Here is a 21434-nt window from a genome sequence, read left to right as displayed (position 1 = left end):
AGCACCTTGCGATAATGTTTGTAGTTGACTACTTTAGCTTGGTTGTGTGTGCTTCTATTTTGATATAATTCCCGCTTTATTCGTAATGTGTCGTCTAATGACAAATCGTAGAAATTGAACGGCTAACAAAACTTGTGTTAGTTATGTGCCTGACATAAATCTCGAAATTTTAAGACCTTTTGGTTAAGTTGTAAGGTAAATGTAGCAAAAATTTGATTTTTTTCTATGTATAGTAAAATACTTTGTTCAGCCCACCATGAAACATTTGTAGGAATCCTACACGGTCTGAAAGTCCTGCAGCAGCTTCTATGCTTGGGGTTTTTCTGCTGACTTCACCCAGGTTGGGAAACAACAATAAATTAAGCCGCTGAGAGTATTATGTTGGTTTATACTTTCAGATGGAAGAATTTAACGTTGGTAAAGAGGAAAATTTTTTCAATCCATTTATCCTACAAAAAATTGTGATCCATGGACATTTTAATTTAGTGAAACTTGTCTACATTTGATTTCACCACGTAAATGTATTCATCTTCGTGCTTCAGTGAAGGAGAGACACAATATACCTTTTTGTGAATATTTTTATGAGGACAGTTCTATTGGTTTGTTCCAACACCACATTTTCTTTTATGGTACGGACTCACATGATATATGAATGTGAAATACTGGTGCTTCTGAGTTGAAAACTATGCAAAGGAAATATCTGTGCCAAATATTCTTTCCTTCGTCTCTCTTCCTTCTCTTGCTATTTCCTTATTTCTTCTGGTCCTAGCTTGTATCCTTACGGACGTATGTAAATGCGTAAATTGTTTATGATAATAATAATTACCATCAAATAGACACATTTGCATTATACTTTTCATTTTGTCTTATACTAATGCCATAAATGTACTTCTAACAGATCACCCTTTGGGAGTATCGGTGAGTTTGTTTCATGATGAGAATTACCCGGCTTGAACGTGATCTGTTTAGTCACCATTATGGCTACCTCATTGAGATAACTGCTAAATGTGATTGCCGTATCACATACAAAGTCCAGATCCACCAGTATGAGATAGATTGCCGCACTTGAAATACTCAAAATTCGTGGTCGCAGAATAATTAGTCTAGCCAGCTACTTCTAAATCTTAATAGTTCATGCTTCCTATATTTCATCTGAATCGTCAGTGTTGTGTGTGTCATGAAAAACGCGTTACAGTAGCCAAGCAGCTGGAGCACTTGCCCGCGAGAGGGAATGGTTCAGGTTTGAGTCCGGGGCCGGCACACACATTTAATCTGCCAGAGAATCTGAGACAACCATTCTGCTGCACCTGCAACTACTGAATAGACTAATAAGAACGAAAGTCACACCACCTCTGCAAGGTCCATGACTCAAGATGAAAGCTATATCTAAAATATTACGAAATGCAACTTCTTACAGAAATGTCACGGACTTTTAGAGATCGTAGTCTGCGTGCACAACTGTGTGTACTGACGCTGAGAGTTTGTGCACCATCCCATGTACAATCTGCAGCTACCTTTGTACCTGTGTATTTCTTAACCTCTGTTTTATGGATCAGGTGTAAATAGAAGGACATGTTACGTATTATTTCAGAATAAATTAGTGTATTTGTACTACGCTTTAAGCTCTGTTTTCCACGACAGTACGAAATCATTGTGTTAGGCGCCACTTAACAGGGTGCGTTTTTACGACGTAGTTCCAAATCTCTTTAAACTTTCAAAGAAGCATTTACGTAATGACCTACAAGCTGCATGCTATGTACGCCAGATGCCAGTACCAAGAAAGAAAAAAAAAACTGGTTATACGTTTTCTACATTAGCAACGAAATGTCCAACATTTCATCACATCCATCTAGTTTCTACCTCTTGATACTATTGCTTAGTCCTCGAGCGTAAATTTGCCTTCTCTAGCACAACCTGGAGCCAATCTCAGTCATATTCAAAAAGCTTTAATTCCTGAAAGCACTCAGATCAAGAAGTTCAAGCTATACCCTCAGCGTGTGTTCCACCAACTAAACTTTTTCAAAACAATTGGTGCTGCCCATAAAAAGGAAATTACAATAAACGGGATCAATATGTGTCAGGACAAATAAGGTTAGAGAATCCATATTCACCTGAGGTATCAGACAACAGCCAATGTTAATATCTGTACACTTCACCAATTCACTACCAAGATATTTGACTGTTCCGTACTCAAAAGTGGGGCAGTTTCATGTTCCATACTCTGTCCAGATGTTAACGCTTCATTTCTCAGCCTCAGCACTATTTCGCCATTCATCAAATAACAAACCACATCTCCATTCAGTGAGTTCCCGTCTATGATGTTCCTTCGCTGAGGAATTTGGCGGTTATACGTTTTACTCTTAATGGGAGGCACACATAATTTGAAAACTATTTCCCGGAAAGAAAACCAGTCGATTTTGGTTGAAACTGTGCAGTCTGTTGGCGTCTGCACTTCTTACTGCAGATCAGTCTGAGTCCGCCACTGCGACGGCGGGATGTGAACGGTCCATCTGCTCGCTTGTCTTACAACTAGAAGCCCACACTCTGACGATATTGCCCTGAACGTCGGATGCCTCGAGTTGTCTGCAAGCGAGACCACAGTCGTGAAATTACTCATTGGAACACGGTATCCTCTACCTCAAGAAATATTCGCTGGTGCCCATCTTCTGTTCTCTAAATATATCACCATATTACTAAATCTTATACATCAAATTGGTATGACACCGGACCACCTTTGTTCATATAGCGAAAATAGCATCAAGAACCGACGATTTTTGGAGATTCAAAGTGAATAACATTCCTCGTATGTCACGTGTCTAGTTGATACCAACCGGCGCTCCACCTCCTATAATGACGGCGAGCAGCTGAACCACAGGTTGTCCGAGGCGCACAATTCTCCACAACCTACCACAAGCTGTCTTCAATGATAACAAAATTGTTTTGACCAGTCTACTACACTTTGCCCTGTGGTCTTTCCCTACATACAATACACAGGCGTGAAAACAATGCTGTCGTGACTGCTGAAGATAATCCTGATACTACAGCCGACTATTGCTTGTTTAACCAAGATTCTCTTTGGACCACATCTTAAGATCTCTGTAACTCTGAAACCGTTTTACAGTTTTGCTTTCGCTGACACTAATTTTCTCTCTGAAATAGCAGGTCGTAAAAATAGCTTTCGTTTCGAAGTTTTCAAGAATGCCCTTCCACACAGTCCCGTGAAAGTATCTGAATGGTGTGCACAATACGTTTATTGCTCCACTTGCCATCAGTCACAGCTGTTGATGCTACTGTGAACTCTCTGTTGTGCTCAAAATTGGCTAAATTGCTCTCACTACTGCCTGAGAAATGCAAACCGTTTCCTCGAATTCTGATCTCGTCTGTGATATTCCTTTACCAAATCTGACCAGCTTTTTATTTATTTATTTATGCATTTATTTTAGCTGGCAATATTAGGGCCTTCAGGCCCTCTCTTATTACACCTAACCAGGCATACTCAGATTTTACGAATTTCCGTTTCTACAGAACATTAATTACATATAACGTGTTATGCAGTATTAATGTTAAAGAAAAAATAGAAATTATAACAGTAGTATAATGATAATAATAACAATCAAAAAATTATAACAATCAAGAATAATAATAATAATAATAATAATAATAATAATAATAATAATAATAATGACTATGTATATGAAAGTAAACATATTTTTCTTTTATGAATGTCACTCCTATTGCTAGTTGGGAATTTTCTCGTTATGTTCTTGCAGCTTGTGAGTTATCCTCATCGAGCAGAGACATAAGACGATAGAATGGGGTGAAAGAAATGTAGAAGAGGTAGATAGGTTAGAGGAAGAGAAATAGAGTGGTAAAATTCGAAGCTATGATGGAGAGGAGAAAGAAAGAGATGAGAGGGGCACAACAATGGTGGCTATATCGTCCCTAATATGCAAGTTTTGATTTCCTTCTTGAATGTTGGGTGGTTAGGGATAAGACACAGATCACAGGGAGCGCGTTCCATAGCCGTATGGCTGGGATGGAGAATGACACAGAGAAAGATTTTGTACAGCCAAGATGCTAGACGTATCCGATATGGTATTGCGGTTGTGGAATGATGATAGGTGTTTAATGTGAGAAGATAAGTATTGGGGGCACCAGTGGCTAAGAAATCGATGAAGTAAGCACATCGAGTGGAGATCGCGTGCCTTATGTGGGCGTATCCAACCTAGCTGGGAGTATGAAGGACTGATACGATCATACAACCGTATATACCACTGGAAGTGCTGTGTACGTCTGATTGATTTGAAGCTGAAGATGACGAGTATGTTGGACGGTAAAAGAAAGAGAAAGACCTACACGGACTGGAACTGGATTACAAGCAGCACATCATTCCCACGGTCCGTGTATTTAGGAGGCCAATGGATTCTACAACGGCAGCAACTCAGCTGCACATCAGGCATATTCCAGTGTTTCACAGAGTTGCTCATCAGAAACCGACGAAATAGCTGAAAGAATTCGACCGAGACGAACAGGTAGGATGGCATTCTGTGTTTGGCAAATGATGAAGAGTAGCTCAGTAACTGAGGTAAATTCCACGCCGAAGTGAAGAAAGCGCTAGATGGCAGCAGAAAGTTCGTATAGCGGACTAACAACTAGAGAACAGAGTCCAGCGTCGTGGGGAAACGAAACAGTCCTACACACAGAATATTGTGAATCCCTATATGAGAAGCCGTCGAAATCTCACACTCGCTAAAAGGAGTCGTAGAATATGTGTAAGAAGCTTTTCTGGTGGAGCAATTCATCAAATGGTGGTAGTGCACCGATTAATGCAGCACGAAAACAGGGACAGGTGGAAGAGGGATGGTCGACTCCAGAATGTGGTCCCTGTGGCAGCTGTGGAAGACCTTCAAGACCTCGACTCTCACCCCAGTTTATAAGGGAAGAGATACAGCTGTTTATAATAGCTTGAAATGTTTGATCTCGTAAGCAAGAGATTCCAGTTATCAGTGTCTACCTCATGCTGCACTCGGCAACAGACATCTTGAAGAAGAGGTGTATCGCTTTTCAGCAACAACCATCGCCACCAGTGAAACGAGATAGGTTGAAAGAACACACCCAACTCGGATTTAAGTCGGAGCTGTCAACGACAACGCAACATCCAGCTACGCGAGGTACAACCAACTCCTCCACCAAATACCCCCTCAGACGAACAGATATTTGGAGGACAGAGGGAGACACACATGTACGATTTTGTTGTGAATGGGCTGGGCATGTTCCACTTCACTGCAAAGGAAAAAGACGACTTTTCGACGACTAATACGCTGCAACACGCTAACCTTCACAACAGTTCTATTAACGCCAGCCAACTGCGTATTTTTATAGTCGACCTAAGGGACGAAGCCGGTTGCTGTACCCTGGACGAGGTCGCTCTCCAGCACATCAGAGTTACCTGCTGCTCGCCTCGCCCAATTGAGGAAATCTAACGGAGGCTACAATCTGTGGAAATGAGGCGAGAGTGCCACAGATGAATACCCTCCATAGACAACAGTCATCAATATATTAGAAAGTCTCGTTGACGTCATCAACGACAAACAACCTGTCCAACTGCCAGTCAACTTAGGGACTGTCATTTCTGTAATGTCGAATGATTATCGTCACCACCTAAAGGAGATTATATTCTATGATACTAAAGTGACTGAGCTGAAAGTATAAAATGGGAAATACTTCCACACAACAGAAACATCTATTGAAGGAATAACTGTCAACGGCGGACTCCATCACTCTGAAACTGTCAAAAAATGGTTCAAATGGTTCTGAGCACTATGGGACTTAACATCTGAGGTCATCAGTCCTCTAGAACTTAGAACTACTTTAACCTAACTAACCTAAAGACAACACATATCCATGCCCGAGGCAGGACTCGAACCTGTGACCGTAGCGGTCGCGCGGTTCCAGAGAACCTGCCATTTTGTCGGAATACAGTCGTAATATAGTTCTTAGGTGGGACTTCCTGCAGACAGCACAAGCAGTCATAAACTGTGGATGATCAGAGCTCCAGACTGACGAAGCTATTCCAGCAAGCTCATGTAACATAGATTTCTCAAGCTGGTTGTCCGCAATTGAAGACATTGTTATCCATTAGTCAACTAGACGACTTCCAGTCGACAACCGGAACGCTCAGGTAAGCTGTGAAACTTTTGTCGATTGCAGAAAACTAGTCATTCGACAAAATAAATCTTCATGCCAACGATGATTATAAGTATTGTATGTGCTCAAGGAGTACTTTGAATAATAAATGCTGTGAGCAGCCCACCTTATCCTTAAATGTATAAGTGTAGGGACAGACCAACCAGTCCAGGAAATACAGTTCAGTGACATCGATGAAGAATCTTCCTCCACTACCACGACAGACAGTGTAGGTGAGGAACCTAATATCGAACTGCCAATTGGCTCTGGCCTGATCGAGGAACAACGTCGGCAAGTGTAAGCAGTTTTGTGCCAATTTTCGTATGCTCTCAGAACCAAAGTGTAGAAACGACAGACCAAACAGCTCACGATAAATATCGTATCAATACCAGGACCATTCAGTACTCGTATATGAGTCGCTGGATAACCAAGAAGTAACTGGAAAAGACATTGCAAGATGGCATCGTTGAATCCTCAAAGAGTCTTTGTCCCTCGTGGTTCCTGTGAGCAAAAAAAATGGCATATGGCATTTTTGCGTAGACTATTGACTAAACGAAACCACAAAATGCCATGCATTGATGACCCTGCAAATTACTAGTGAGGAGCAAAGTATTTCTCAAGATTGGATATGTAGACAGCTTACTGGCAATTTGAGGTTGACAAGGCTGACCTGGAAAAGACTGCCTTTATAACTCCTGATGTCCATGAGTTGACAGTTATGCTGATTCGAACATGTACTGCTTCAGCCGTCTCTGAGTGTGTGATAACCTGCATCGACACCTTAGATGAACGTTGTTATGCTTGACTTTGCTGTCTTGAACACATATGAACAACATCTAAGCCCTCTAACATCCATGCTGAATTCTTTTCAGACTGTACACTTCCATTTAAATCCAAAAAAAGTGGCTCTTAGACACCCAAGAAATAAAAATTTTGGGGCACCTAGTCAATGGCGATGGATTCCGCGATAGTATGGAGGAAATACGACCTGTCACAGATTTTTTCCGACGCCTTGTCACATTCATAAAATAAGAATTTTTCTCGGAATGTGCTCTTACTACTAGAGATTCATAAAGGGTTTCTGTACCAAGGCACATCCCTTTCAGAAACTACTGCAGGGGAATCCTGAATTTATCTGCAATAAGGTGCAAGAAAGCATTTCCTTGATCTTAAAGACGTGTGTACATCTTCTCATGACCTAGAAATGTATGATGAGGATTCCAAGATTGAACTTCACACTGACACGCGCTGTAGGTGCACTTCTAACACAATTTCAGAAAGGTCCAGGAAAGCTTATGCTTCCAGAGTACTACTCTCCAAGTCTTAGGTGAACTACTCGACAACCGAGACAGAGGCTCATTAATTAATTTGGGCTATCAACAAAATTCAGTCAAGTTTATTTGGCAAATCATTCGCCATGTTATCGACACAAATTTTCTGTGCAACCTAACCAGCCTGCAGGATCCATCAGGTCGACTGGTGAGATGTGTAGTGAGGCTTCAGGGTGACGACGTCAGAACGGACGCAAACACAAGGACTTCGATTGCCTTTCAAGGTACCCTGCAGCAGAACACAGCAGTTTGGAAAACCAAGTTGTCGCTGCATCAGACTATAATGCTGCTGAACCAGACAAGTATGGAGAGTTGCTGAAACAATAGAAGCCTTGAAGAGGGAATTCCAATTATTAAGCAGAACTTTTATTAGGACAAACTATGATGAAGGGAGGCGGAAATGGTTGCTCGTAGCCCCTCTCACATACAGGCACATATCCGGGAGATTTTTACAGTGCTTTAATGTCTGGTCACCAGGAATTCTTGAAGACTCTACACCAGTGATTCCTAATTTGGGGGTACGTACTCACTGAAGGGTAGCACTAAATTTTCTGAGGGTTAAAAAACAAAAGTGTTCAGTTGTGTTTCATTCATAAAACTATAATCTTTATTAAAGATCATTGCTACCGTCACTACCTTGTAAGATTGCTTACAAATTACATAGATTACATTAGTTAAATATTTTTTCAAAAACTTTCACTGATGTGTGACACTATGTGTTTGAGATTACAGCTTGGAAAACGAATATATGAACATCATCTTCCTCACACAGACCACCTGCTACACACACACACACACACACACACACACACACACACACACACACACACACATATATATATATATATATATATATATATATATATATATATATACACTCCTGGAAATTGAAACAAGAACACCGTGAATTCATTGTCCCAGGAAGGGGAAACTTTATTGACACATTCCTGGGGTCAGATACGTCACATGATCACACTGACAGAACCCCAGGCACATAGACACAGGCAACAGAGCATGCACAATGTCGGTACTAGTACAGTGTATATCCACCTTTCGCAACAATGCAGGCTGCTATTCTCCCATGGAGACGATCGTAGAGATGCTGGATGTAGTCCTGTGGATCGGCTTGCCATGCCATTTCCACCTGGCGCCTCAGTTGGACCAGCGTTCGTGCTGGACGTGCAGACCGCGTGAGACGACTCTTCATCCAGTCCCAAACATGCTCAATGGGGGACAGATCCGGAGATCTTGCTGGCCAGGGTAGTTGACTTACACCTTCTAGAGCACGTTGGGTGACACGAGATACATGCGGACGTGCATTGTCCTGTTGGAACAGCAAGTTCCCTTGCCGGTCTAGGAATGGTAGAACGATGGGTTCGATGACGGTTTGGATGTACCGTGCACTATTCAGTGTCCCCTCCACGATCACCGGAGGTGTACGGCCAGTGTAGGAGATCGCTCCCCACACCATGATGCCGGGTGTTGGCCCTGTGTGCCTCGGTCGTATGCAGTCCTGATTGTGGCGCTCACCTGCACGGCGCCAAACACGCATACGACCATCATTGGCACCAAGGCAGAAGCGACTCTCATCGCTGAAGACGACACGTCTCCATTCGTCCCTCCATTCACGCCTATCGCGACACCACTGGAGGCGGGCTGCACGATGTTGGGGCGTGAGCGGAAGACGGCCTAACGGTGTGCGGGACCGTAGCCCAGCTTCATGGAGACGGTTGCGAATGGTTCTCGCCGATACCCCAGGAGCAACAGTGTCCCTAATTTGCTGGGAAGTGGCGGTGCGGTCCCCTACGGCACTGTGAAGGATCCTACGGTCTTGGCGTGCATCCGTGCGTCGCTGCGGTCCGGTCCCAGGTCGACGGGCACGTGCACCTTCCGCCGACCACTGGCGACAACATCGATGTACTGTGGAGACCTCAGGCCCCACGTGTTGAGCAATTCGGCGGTGCGTCCACCCGGCCTCCCGCATGTCCACTATACGCCCTCGCTCAAAGTCCGTCAACTACACATACAGTTCACGTCCACGCTGTCGCGGCATGCTACCAGTGTTAAAGACTGCGATGGAGCTCCGTATGCCACAGCAAACTGGCCGACACTGACGGCAGCGGTGCACAAATGCTGCGCAGCTAGCGCCATTCGACGGCCAACACCGCGGTTCCTGGTGTGTCCGCTGTGCCGTGCGTGTGATCATTGCTTGTACAGCCCTCTCGCAGTGTCCGGAGCAAGTATGGTGGGTCTGACACACCGGTGCCAATGTGTTCTTTTTTCCATTTCCAGGAGTGTATATATATATATATATATATATATATATATATATATATATATGAACATCATCTTCCTCACACAGTCCACCTGCTACACACACACACACACACACACACACACACACACACACACACACACATGCATCTACGACAGTAAAATTGAGTCATATACATCACATATGCTTACATAACTCATGAAATTGTTCATTATTCACTTCACAACAATAAATAAAGTAACTGACAGAGCATCTCGACAGTAACTAAGAAATGGCTGTTGCACTGCTGTAGAGCCTACATAGCATTATTGTTTTTGTTATTAGTGACAGTTGTCAGAAACGAAGCATCGACAGTGTAAAATCTTTCAAATTCTACTAGTACAGAAATAAGTTGCCCAGCAACCAAGCGATTTACAAACGTTAATTAGTGCACACATTTTAAACTGGTTGATTTTAAATGGAGCAGCAGAGTGGTGGTGATGAAGTGTCACTGGGGAGAGGAGTGGCGCAGAGGAAGCATATATTGTGAGTACCCTCTATGTGGATAGTTAGGTTTCTTTTCTGAGAAGGAGTTGCTGGTATCACCAACGATACACTGAGAGTTGCAGCATCATTCTATAACAAAAGGTTGTTAGAAATAAGCAGTACCAATTGTGTAGCTGACTCATTAGTTTATGGTTTACTAAAATGACTACAAATGCTAAATATTATTTATGGTTTGTCATTTTTGAAGATAAAAGTTTTTCTTTCTAAAGTTTACTAGGTGATTAATGTTGATAATTGGGAGGGGGGAGGAGGGAGGGTACTAAACAATATATGATTGCTCTCAGGGGAGTGGTCCCAGAAACATTGGGAAATACTGCTCTAAACAGAATCAGATGCCGGTGTCACTAGCCATGCCTCTATCGAATAGTTCGACACTAGGTGCCCCCCCCCATAAGTAATGCCAGCAACGAAAGCACGTGACACAATTCCCGGGAAGTATGTGATACCAATTCCACCTGCAGCAACGCCACTTCACAGGACTGGAATCGACCTCTTGGGGAGGTCCCAGAGTACGAGAATCAGCAATTGATGTACAATTGTCTGCAGTGACTAAAAGCTGCGAAGACCGCCAAAGGTCTGGGGGTTGCTAAATTCCTTGTAGAAGACATCATTCTGAAGCACAGAACACTATGTCTGGTGATCTTTGATCGTGAAAAAGTTTTCCACTCGAGACTTGTACCGAAGGTAATTTCATGTTGTCGCAATACCAATAGGATGTCAACTGCCTGCTGCTAACAAATGAATAGTGTTACAAAACTTTTTAATAAGTCACTAGCAGGTATGCTGTCACGGTACGATGATGTCGAACAGAGAGAGGCAGCGGTAGAATACTCCACATCGCAACGTTTGCATACAACGTAATGGACGAAGTCACTAAAGGCTTCATCCTGCTTCGTCGTCACAAACCCGTTTTAAAGAGACTAAGTACGACTACCTTAAACATACCAGAACCGAGGAAGCAAGACAGCTGGCTTTTATGACCCCTTGTCCAGAGGACAAAAGTGCAGACACATCGTCCGTGTAAAGATTTCTACAGTCCTGAGAGGCAGGTCGATGGTGGAGTTGTCCTGTTTGATGGAACGGAAGACTCGCTCGTGAGGCTTCGATGGGAGGGACTACCTACGATACAGAAGAGGACGTGGGCACGAAAGCACGACTAGAGCGTGAGGGTCCGTCGCGCTGGCATACAGCGGGCCATTGAACGATCTAGATTCAAAGTACTGTAGTCCAATGAGAACATTCGAAAAACCAGTCGCTATTTATCTAGGAGAGGGAGCAGTCTAGAGAGTTGTGTTCCTTGCTGTGTGGCGTAGCTGTTACTGTCTCTAGGTGGGATCCTGCGGGTCGTCAGTTCAAACTCGACTATCAGCAATTGCCTAGTATTTATCATTTCTGGTACGTTCTCCAAAATTGTTATTATGGTTGTGTGTTTTGGAATATTTAATAAATAGCTGCACTCTTCGTAAGGCTGTACGTTGCTTTTGCAGTACTCACGCTGTCAGTGATAAATATTGTACTTCATTGCCGAAACTGCTTTTGGATTTGGACTGGATGCTAACAGCACTGTTAGAAGAGAACAAATGCTTTTAAAACAAGGCATCTACTGGTCTCAGTAGTGTCTGCATTCGCCATAAAAGTGAAATTAAACTTTCTAAATTGTAATCCCGAAAACATTTGATATGAGTATCTCAGTGGATAGACGCGATTTAGACCTGAAATTTCTGACCAAACTTTACACAGATTACCTCAAAACAAAGCAATTTCTAATCCATTCTTCTGTTAGTGTATCGTTAAATGAGTGCAAACACAGCAGCTGCAGCACAAAACATGTTTATTTAGTTTTTGTTTAAATACAGCCAAACTCATGTCCTTGGCAAAATTAATACATTCTTTTACATAGAGCTTAATTACTCTTTTGAAATCGAACATGAGCGTGAAATGTGAAGAAAGAAAGGAAAATAAGATTTTTAAAGTCCCATCAATACTGCGGTTTTTAGAGGAAGAGCACAAACTCAGATTCCCAAAGGTTGGGGATCGAAATCAGCCATGTCCTGTTCAAAGGAACCATCCCATTATTTCATTGTAGTGCGTTAGGTAAATCACATAGAATCGAAATCTGGATGGCTGGACGTGTATTTGTCCTCCCAAATGCGTTTCCACTGTGTTGAGTACTGTTCTAACTACTTCCCTCGGTTGAGACTTGTGAGAGCTGTTATAGAATAGTGATTAGAGGGGAGGGGGATTTGTTACTAATACTCTACAAAGTATTTTTACTGGGGGATGGAATGGGGAGAACAATGACAAAATATTACAGGAACTGTAGAGTACTCAGCAGGGAAATTTTGAATGAGGAGCAGGAAGGGAAATTCTGTGCCTTTCAGACACAATTACAGGAAGAAAGAAAGGAATTGATGAGGATCAAGATAGCCAAAGGGGGGACAGTTGTTGGGAACAGACAGTTCGTAGGAATGGAGTGAGAAAGAGAACACAACAAACAGTGAGAATATCTCTTTTTATACAACGATAATATAATATAATGGATTTTCGTCAAGCCACACCAGTGCTCAGCGACACAAACTACTGTGCAGTTCAAAGACAAGAAATTTAGCATTAAAACCAGACATCTACCACTGCCAGGGTTAAATGGAGAAGGCCCTCAGGCAATACTGAGAGCAGGAAATATGCAACACTCTTCAATTGAGGTCAGGAAGCCTAGGATATGCAAAATGTTAGAAAGAGAAAATGTTGCTGCTAGGCAGTAACCATGGGTGTAGACTCTATGTCACAGGAAAGTTTAAGTGCAGCGTACCCGGCTACCAGCATTTTCAAACTAAATGCGGTTCTAAGTCAAGTGATAGATGATTTGACGTCTTTATATACGGATTTTTAAAAGAGCGCCGTATAGTGTTACTCATTCAGGTAGAAACCAGTTTGCTGAGGATGGGTCAAGTGACATATGACGTGGACAATATAGCTTCCCCGAGTCATGGCACCATCGTACATTGAGTCGAGCTGTTCCGCCGACTTTCTCAGCCACATCTTAAGGGAGGTGGTCCTAATCGGGACCATCGATAGGTGCGGTTATACTAGACATGGCTTGCACCTAAACAGGAGTGGCGACGAAGGTTGATGTAGCTAATTTATGGAACTGTAGGGTGTGTGATTCTTGCTCAAAAATCAGTAGCCACTGCTCGGAGAAGTAGATCTTTTATGGTAGATCCAGACAATAAGTTCCTTTGCCTAAAGACTATCTCCATCAGTTTAAAAAATTCTTTAGTAATCACTCACAAGATTGATTCTTACACACCAAATGATACACATATTTCGAGCCATATAGAAAAAGAAACCAACGGAAAAAGGAACACAGGAATTTTACAGACCTAACAATCCTTAATAAAAACATACAATGAAAAGAAAATGAAATGCTCCCCTCTGAAGCCAAGCTCCAGTCTTTGAACTGAACAGTAGTTTGTGTCACTGAGCATTCTCGTAGCGTCACAAATATCTGACATGTAGTATTATCGTTTGAAAAGATGTGTGTCAGAACTCTCCATTGCACTGATTAAATATTAAATTGAGAACCGAAAACATTCTAGCTAATTCTTTGCACAGAAGACGTGTCACGCTGTCCTCAAGTCGGTGATGGCAGATCTTACCACATTCAAGGCCTGATTTCATTTATATGGTCGGGAGAGATTTAGATGGCTTAACTACGCTTCAAGATGTAATTCAAGATGAAATTCGCAAGCGTAGCGTAAAGCGCAATTGCAGGGTTAGTTAGGCTCGTGACTGTTAGTCCGAGTTTGCCATAGTTCCATGTTTTGCTTGTCAGTTAAAGAAGCCTCCTAATCCTCCAAATAATAATATTCTTCACATCTAATTCATAAATATGCTGCGGTTATTAAATGTTAATGTAATTTTGAAAACTGAAATAATCTGTTAACTGGCACTCAGCCATAATTCATAATAATACGATCATTGCCAGGCACCTCCCCATTATTAATATTGTCAAACTATTTTTGGTCACGATGAAGTTTTTAAATAGACTTAATTTATGAATTCCCCTCTTACAAGCTATTTTGTAGTTAACAGGACCCAAGCAAACTCCTTTTTATTAAGTTAATTCTTAGTACAATAAGCTTTAGCTGATGCTGCGGCGAATTGCTGTAAACCACTTGGAAAAAGGCAGTCACCTAAAGAGGTGAGTGCAAAATTTAGGGTCAAAACAGAGACGCTGACACACCACTACATGTCAAGTACTCTAAGCCAGTAAATTCAGTTGCACGAGCCAGATTCTGTATCACTTGTAAATTATTATTCAAATACGCAGTCACATGACTTAGTTATTCATTGTCACAGATTCATTTGTTCCTGTAGTTTTTTATATTCAAATACGCAGTCAGATAGCTTATTCCAATGTTAGTTTTAAGTCTTTTATGTAGCGATCTGTTGAGGGCTTAAATGACAGTGAAACTGACACTCAAACAACACACACACACAGTGTTATGCAGGTTAGATTCCGACTACTGATTGCTCAGGTTGCTTATCGAGTCCATTTTTACAGACGAACATAGGCTATATTTGTCGTAGGTGCGTTACAACGAGAGTTGTATTGTAGGTTTACATCAAAGGGGTCAAGGATCCCTCATTTATATCACAAAAAGAACACATTTAAATCAATATATAACCTTAGCACAGTAACTGAGGACAGGTATCAGCTATTGGATTAATAGGGCTTGATAACAATAAGAGATCAATCAATTTGTTTATGTATCAATCATTAAGTGGTAGTATGGTCACTTTTTTCAATAAACTACCAGAAATTCCAGATATAGCCTCAACTACAAAATTCAACATTATCCTATGTAAAGACGTAAATATAAACACAAATATGAGGAATAAAACTAATAGCACACTTATAAATAACCTGCGGGCTTTTGGCTTGTTCCTGTTGGTTAACAGGTTGCTACAAGAGCTTCATCACTTATCGACAATGTGTCCATAAATATGAGCAGGGAAACGTGTGACGTAGTTGTCAATGATCATGATCTCTCATACAATTTGTGCCAGATAGCAACAAAATTGGATATGAAAAGAAAATACCTGACGTACAGACCTATAAAAGACATCCATCACAAATTTAAAAAAAAGGATTTTTCAAGAGGACTAGCAAACCAAAATTAGGATGAAACACATAAAGAAACTAATGTAAATGCGAAATTCCTTACGTCCTCACCATCAGGGTTTGATAAAACAATTCCAAAATTAGTATCAACGTGTCAGAAAAACAACTGGACAACAGCTAGAAATAGGAAGTTATCCTAAATCCTTATGTACCTCAGCTTCATGACAAAGAGCCATAATGTACCTCAGTCCCTAAATTTCTACGATAGGTACAAAAGATTTATAACAAGTCACTATGTGACGTTAATGTCTGTGTTAATTTTCCCGTGATTTTTGTCAATCATTACAGCAAATAAATAAATGTTAATCTCAGTCTTGACCGTCCTACAGTTTATCCAAGATTAGACAACCCACCAACAACAATTATAACCTGTTGTACACCCTATTTGTTGTTGTTACTGTGGCGGTGCTTTTGCTGTGTACTGCGGACAATCTCAGCAGTCAACTATACAGGGTCAACATTTAAAAAAGCGACAGGTTCCAGGAATGAATTTCTAACTGGAAATTGAGGAAAAAAAGGTCTGTGAACATATGTCCAGAAATGTGTGGTGTGCGTGCAATGACAACAAATCGTATGGAGCTGCATCCCCCTCACATCAAAACAGATGTCCAAAGTTGTCTCCATGGCATGGAATGCATGTCGCATCGCTGATTTCTGCACTTTCGCACGTTCCAGCCTCTCTGAATAGAGTGATAGGAGTCGTTAACATGTTGTTGAAGTGTCTACACACCAGGTACTGGCTCAGTGTACTTAACGCATTTCAGATGGCCCCAGAGGTAAAAGCCATGGGGCTTAAGTCCAGTGATCCAGCAGGCCATGCTACAGCGCCTCCACGTCCTATCCAACATCGGGGAAGATGTTGTTGATGTGTTGAAAAACTGTAATGTGGAAGTGGGGTGAGCTCTGTCCTGCAAAAAACCGCATAACCTGTCGTATTGCCAAAGGCACCTTCTCAAGCAGGCCCAAATAAGGATTCTCCAGAAAGTCCAGGTATGTTCCTCCAATGCGCCATTGTGGAACAATAACAGGTCCAAGTACATGGTTGCCAAGAATCCTTGCCCACACATTAATGTGGAACTGATGCTGACGAGACGCTTCAGCCGTTCCCCAAGGATTGGTTGCTCCGACGGCTAAGAGGAGTGATGACAGAAATTCCATAATTTTGGTGGTCCGGTGCAAAAGCCAAAGACCAAATCCTTCCTGCAGAGGAAAAATCCGCTGTCGATGCTCCTTGCACTCGTAGCAGGTGATAGGGATAGTAGCTATTCTCATGCAGGATACACATAATCGTACTTTGGCATACACCACGTTGGAGGGCCACTTGCCTGGAGGTTGTGCTAGGGTTCGTCTCAATATTCTGTAGAATCTGGTCCTCCAAATCTACTGTATGCAAAATCCGCCGCCTCCCTGCACATTCGTCTGTCTGCAGGGTTCCATGATCACACAAACATCCCAGAAGGGCTCAGCATGATGTGTGATGTGATTGGTGTCTGTGAGGGTACTTGTTTCGGTATAGCCGTGATACCTTTCGACCGTTTCCACCTGCTTGGCCATACGCAAAAACAATCTCGGGTTGTTCGCGACATGAATATTGGACCATTCTGCTGCTTACTGCACGCTGCGTCAATCACACTACCTGCTAAACACAACGAACACACGGCACGTGGTCAGAGAAACTTTCGTTTGTCAACTCCATCTACCGTGGCAATGATGCACTTCTGGACACATGGCCATAGGGCCGTTTTTCCTCAATTTCTGATGCCCTGATAAACGAGAGGAATAAAGTAATAAATGATCCGTACTACCTATAAAACTATGAGAGCTGCTAGGCGCACTAAAATTATGACATTTTTGTTGGAATGTGTGCTGGAATGCAAATACAATGGACGGCAACATGTTTTAATGTTTTACCCGTGACAAATAGAAACCACTGTCGAGTACTGAAATAACGTTCAGCTGCACGTCCGCACCATGATCGACTCAGAAAATGGATGCAGCTGACAGTCTTCAACTGATCTGAAGCGACATGATAACTTCCAGCACTATGGGTGCTATGTTGCTCACAGCACCAGGTCAGTATTTTTCTTTGAAACTGCGTGTAGCACAGAGTATGAATTATTTTTGAGAAGCTATGTCGTAATGGTACAGCGTGGCAATTCATGGACCTCGTTTCGATTCCCCCTGCACAATTTTTTCTTTTCATTGAATGTAATTCCTCGCAATTTTAAGATATTAATTATAAAATCTAAATATATTTAAGGAGTTAAATTTATATACGTGAAACTAACATATTCAGCTTGGTTACGATTGCTAATCTTTTAAGCCAAAGGCTATAGGATAGATTGTGATAAAACAAAGGGAATATAGGAGGAAATTCTGTATGAAAGTGTTTTCTACAGATCTCTGTAGATGATTTGCCCTTTTCCAGTAAACCTTTGGAGGTGAAAGTGAAATTTAAGACATTAGATAGATATGATCTAAATGTAGGTCTCAGAACAGAGGGGCATGGAACGAGGCTCGCCGATTTGGTTTATATACTACAGAAAATTTTAAAATATTTCCAAAATTATTTTGATCAACTTCTAATTTTCCGGAACCAATTCGTATGGTCAAATTCTAAAATATTCATGAAAATCTGGAAGAAGATTTACTCTCCATTATCAAAGAAGTTGAAGTAATTATAACCTTATAAACCTCGTGGAGAAGACTGTTACAGCAGAACATTTGATATGGGCTGAACCAAAAATAAAAAAAAATTTTAAATTTAATTTTTGAGAAAACTTGGAAAACATAAAAACTTCCAGGAGAGTGAAAAGTAGGTTTGATTCTTCCACTACATAAGAAAGCCAATATACTAGACGTTAACTACAGAGGAATTTCTTTGCAACCAGTTGCACATCACATACATTCAAAGACTGTAATAAGCAGAGTAGAAACAACAATAGAGAGGAATCGAGTAAACGTCAAGTAGGTTTTAGGAAAGGCAGATCATACTCTGAGGAAATATTTAATCTGAAGTCAATTATATGCCACAAAACGCTGAATTCAAGAAAAGCTTGTTGATTTCCAAAAGGCCACTGACTGCATTAGTAGGAACTGTGCACAAAATAAAACTATGTGAGTAGAAGCAGATTGATGCTCTACAATATTCGGCCTCAGTGGTCCACTGGAAAGGTAAAGCGGTCTCCGAAGATTTGCGTGTAGAGTATGAGTAACTTTTGAAAAGCTGTTATCATAACAGTTTTGTAGACGTGTGGATTAAGGCACATACTGATGTTATGTAGACACAGGTCGCTTCCAACTAGTACCAACATTTTTTTTCGTTATATGTTATAGACATATATATATATATATATATATATATATATATATATATATATATATGTTATAGACAATAGGATGTAAATCTTAAATACTGAATGGTTATAATTAAACTTTCACTATTTAAAACGTTGTAACATGGAAACTAATTACCGTATGAGGACCAAAGTTGGTAGCGTTAATATCAAGGACATGGCAAAGAAAATTAATGCAGTTCAGTTGAAACACTACAACTAAAAAAGGGGCTCAATATGGCGCCCATCAGTGTCCAGAAGAATCATAAATTTCAGGATTGCATTCTGGAGAGCAGAGCGAAGCATGTCGGTTGGTATGATGGCTACCTCTATAAGCTGCACTTCAGATCAGCACATGTATGATTGTTCTCCTGGTAAACTCTCTCCTTCATTTAGCCCCAAACCAGAAATCACAGGGAGTGAGATCAGGTGATCATGTTGTTCAAGCATTTGAAACGATAGCTCATAAATGTTTCTAAATGTGTTTCAGAGAAGCAGGTGAACTTCAAGAGCGATAAGCGGTGGGACCCCACCTTGCATGAAAGCTGTTGAGTTCAATGCGTCTCTCGCCTGCAGGGCGGGTATGGAATGATGGCAAAACATGTCACACTAACGTTGGTCAGTCTCACAGCACGTCTTTGGTCCTTGAGCGCCAACCTGTTCAAAGAAGATGTGCCGATAATGAACGTAGCTATGACAGTGACACATTCACCATACAGAGGAACTTAATGACAAGTGACTACAGGTGAAGATCCCCACACTGGGAAATTCTGTGTGTCCATCTCACCCGTCAGAGAAAAATGAGCTTCATCTGTCCATAGAACGGTCCTCGTCTTCACTCCTCGTCAGAAAGTGCAGAGCGAAGTCAACATGTCGTTGTGTGTCCTGTGGTGCAAGGTGCTGTACGACATGGATCTTGTATGGACACCATTTGAGAATGGTTCGAAACACCTCCGAACAGTGGACCACGGGATGTCCAACTGTCGTGCCACAGCAGGCGGATTGCCTGACGATCGGGAATGCCATAGCTACAGCGATTTTATCAACCATCTCTGGTGCAACTGGTCGTCGGCTTCTCCCCAGAGCGATGCCCAATTCTCCAGTTTATTCGAAATTCTTCATCATGCACAGCACGTGAAGAAAGAGGACCTTTCCGTAATCCTTTTCAGCCAGCGATTCTCGAAGTTCAGCTGCAGCATTACTGTTCTTTCAATAATAGAGCTTTACCAATAATGCCCTCCTCTTTTTGTCCAAGCTCATGTTGACACGTTGACAAGTGCACTCACGCACTCCCATACTCTGGCATTAGTGCTACCATGTTTGGTACTCGTACGGTAAATAGTTTCCATGTCATCAAGTGTTAAATAGGGGAAGTTTAATTATAAACACCCTGTATGTCTCATTCGGGGGGACGACGGTTCAACCCCGCCTCCGGCCATCCTGATATAGGCTTTCCGTGATTTCCCTAAATCACTGCAGGCAAATGCCGGGATGGTTCCTTTGAAACGGTACGGCCGACTTCCTTCCCCATCCTCCCCTCATCCGATGAGACCGATGACCTTGAAACGTCCCCTTAGAAAAATTATACAAGACTGTGCTTATACTGACACACTATATTTTTAGCGCAACGCAATCTGACTTTCAGTAATCGCTACAAAGAACGGCCCTGACTAAATTAACCTATACCTTTCACAAATCACTTACCTCACCAAAAATCTTCGGTACTCTAACTACTGCAATACAGCGAGCGCCACTACTGCCTACTAAATAAAACATTCAAACTACTGAAGGCACTAACTACTGATAGTCATATTTAGCAAATGAAAGATTTTGATAGAGAACAAACAATGTATTTACCTTAATAGTATATATATATATATATATATATATATATATATATATATATACTCCGCCCTCTCCCCACATCCACCACTGCTGGCGGCTCACCTCCAACTGCGCAACGCTACGCGCCGCTAACAGCCAACTGCCCAATGCTACAATGGCGAGTATTACAACAATGCCAACCAGCCACAGACTGCACACAGCACAGCCAGTGATTTTCATACAGAGGTGGTGTTACAAATAAAAAAGCCTAAACAGCCTACTTACAACCTCGCGGTTTTGTTTCTTCCCCTAAGCAACCCCAACCCTGTATATCTTAACAGTTCAGTTTATATACGTGAAATTAATATATTCAGTTTAGTTGCGATTACTAACCTTGTAAGCCACAAGGATACAGGCCGCAACATTGTAGCCCATTGGTACAATTTTTCGCAAATTGCAAATATGCACTGTACTGCCGTGGCCTCGTGCCCTATAGCAACGGTGGCTAATTGGTCCGCGCATGCACAGAACAGAGCAACAGATCTTCGTGACTAGTCTATAAAGGCTCTGCATGCCAGAGAGCTGGCTGAACTCCCCACTGATGGAACAGCCTTATCTGAAGTAATATTTTGCTGTCGTAAATAATTTATTTGTTTAACGCCCGGTCTCGTAGCCTTGAAACTTTTAGGCTACGAAACCGGTCGTTAAATAAATTATTTACAAGAGCAGCCAAGCAGGTATTATTCAAGATG

The 21434-nt window shown here is 41.8% G+C and overlaps 1 protein-coding gene across 1 annotated transcript in view; it reads left to right on the top strand.

Annotated features, from left to right (window-relative positions):
• LOC126267606 (myogenesis-regulating glycosidase-like) overlaps window positions 1-21434 on the top strand; it is a 185753-nt gene that overhangs the window by 99886 nt on the left and 64433 nt on the right. The window lies entirely within an intron of this gene.

This window comes from Schistocerca gregaria, chromosome 4 (genome assembly GCF_023897955.1).
Source record: "Schistocerca gregaria isolate iqSchGreg1 chromosome 4, iqSchGreg1.2, whole genome shotgun sequence".
Lineage (NCBI taxonomy): Eukaryota > Metazoa > Arthropoda > Insecta > Orthoptera > Acrididae > Schistocerca > Schistocerca gregaria.
Note: the sequence above shows the minus strand (reverse complement) of the source record. Positions and strands in the feature narration are given on the sequence as shown.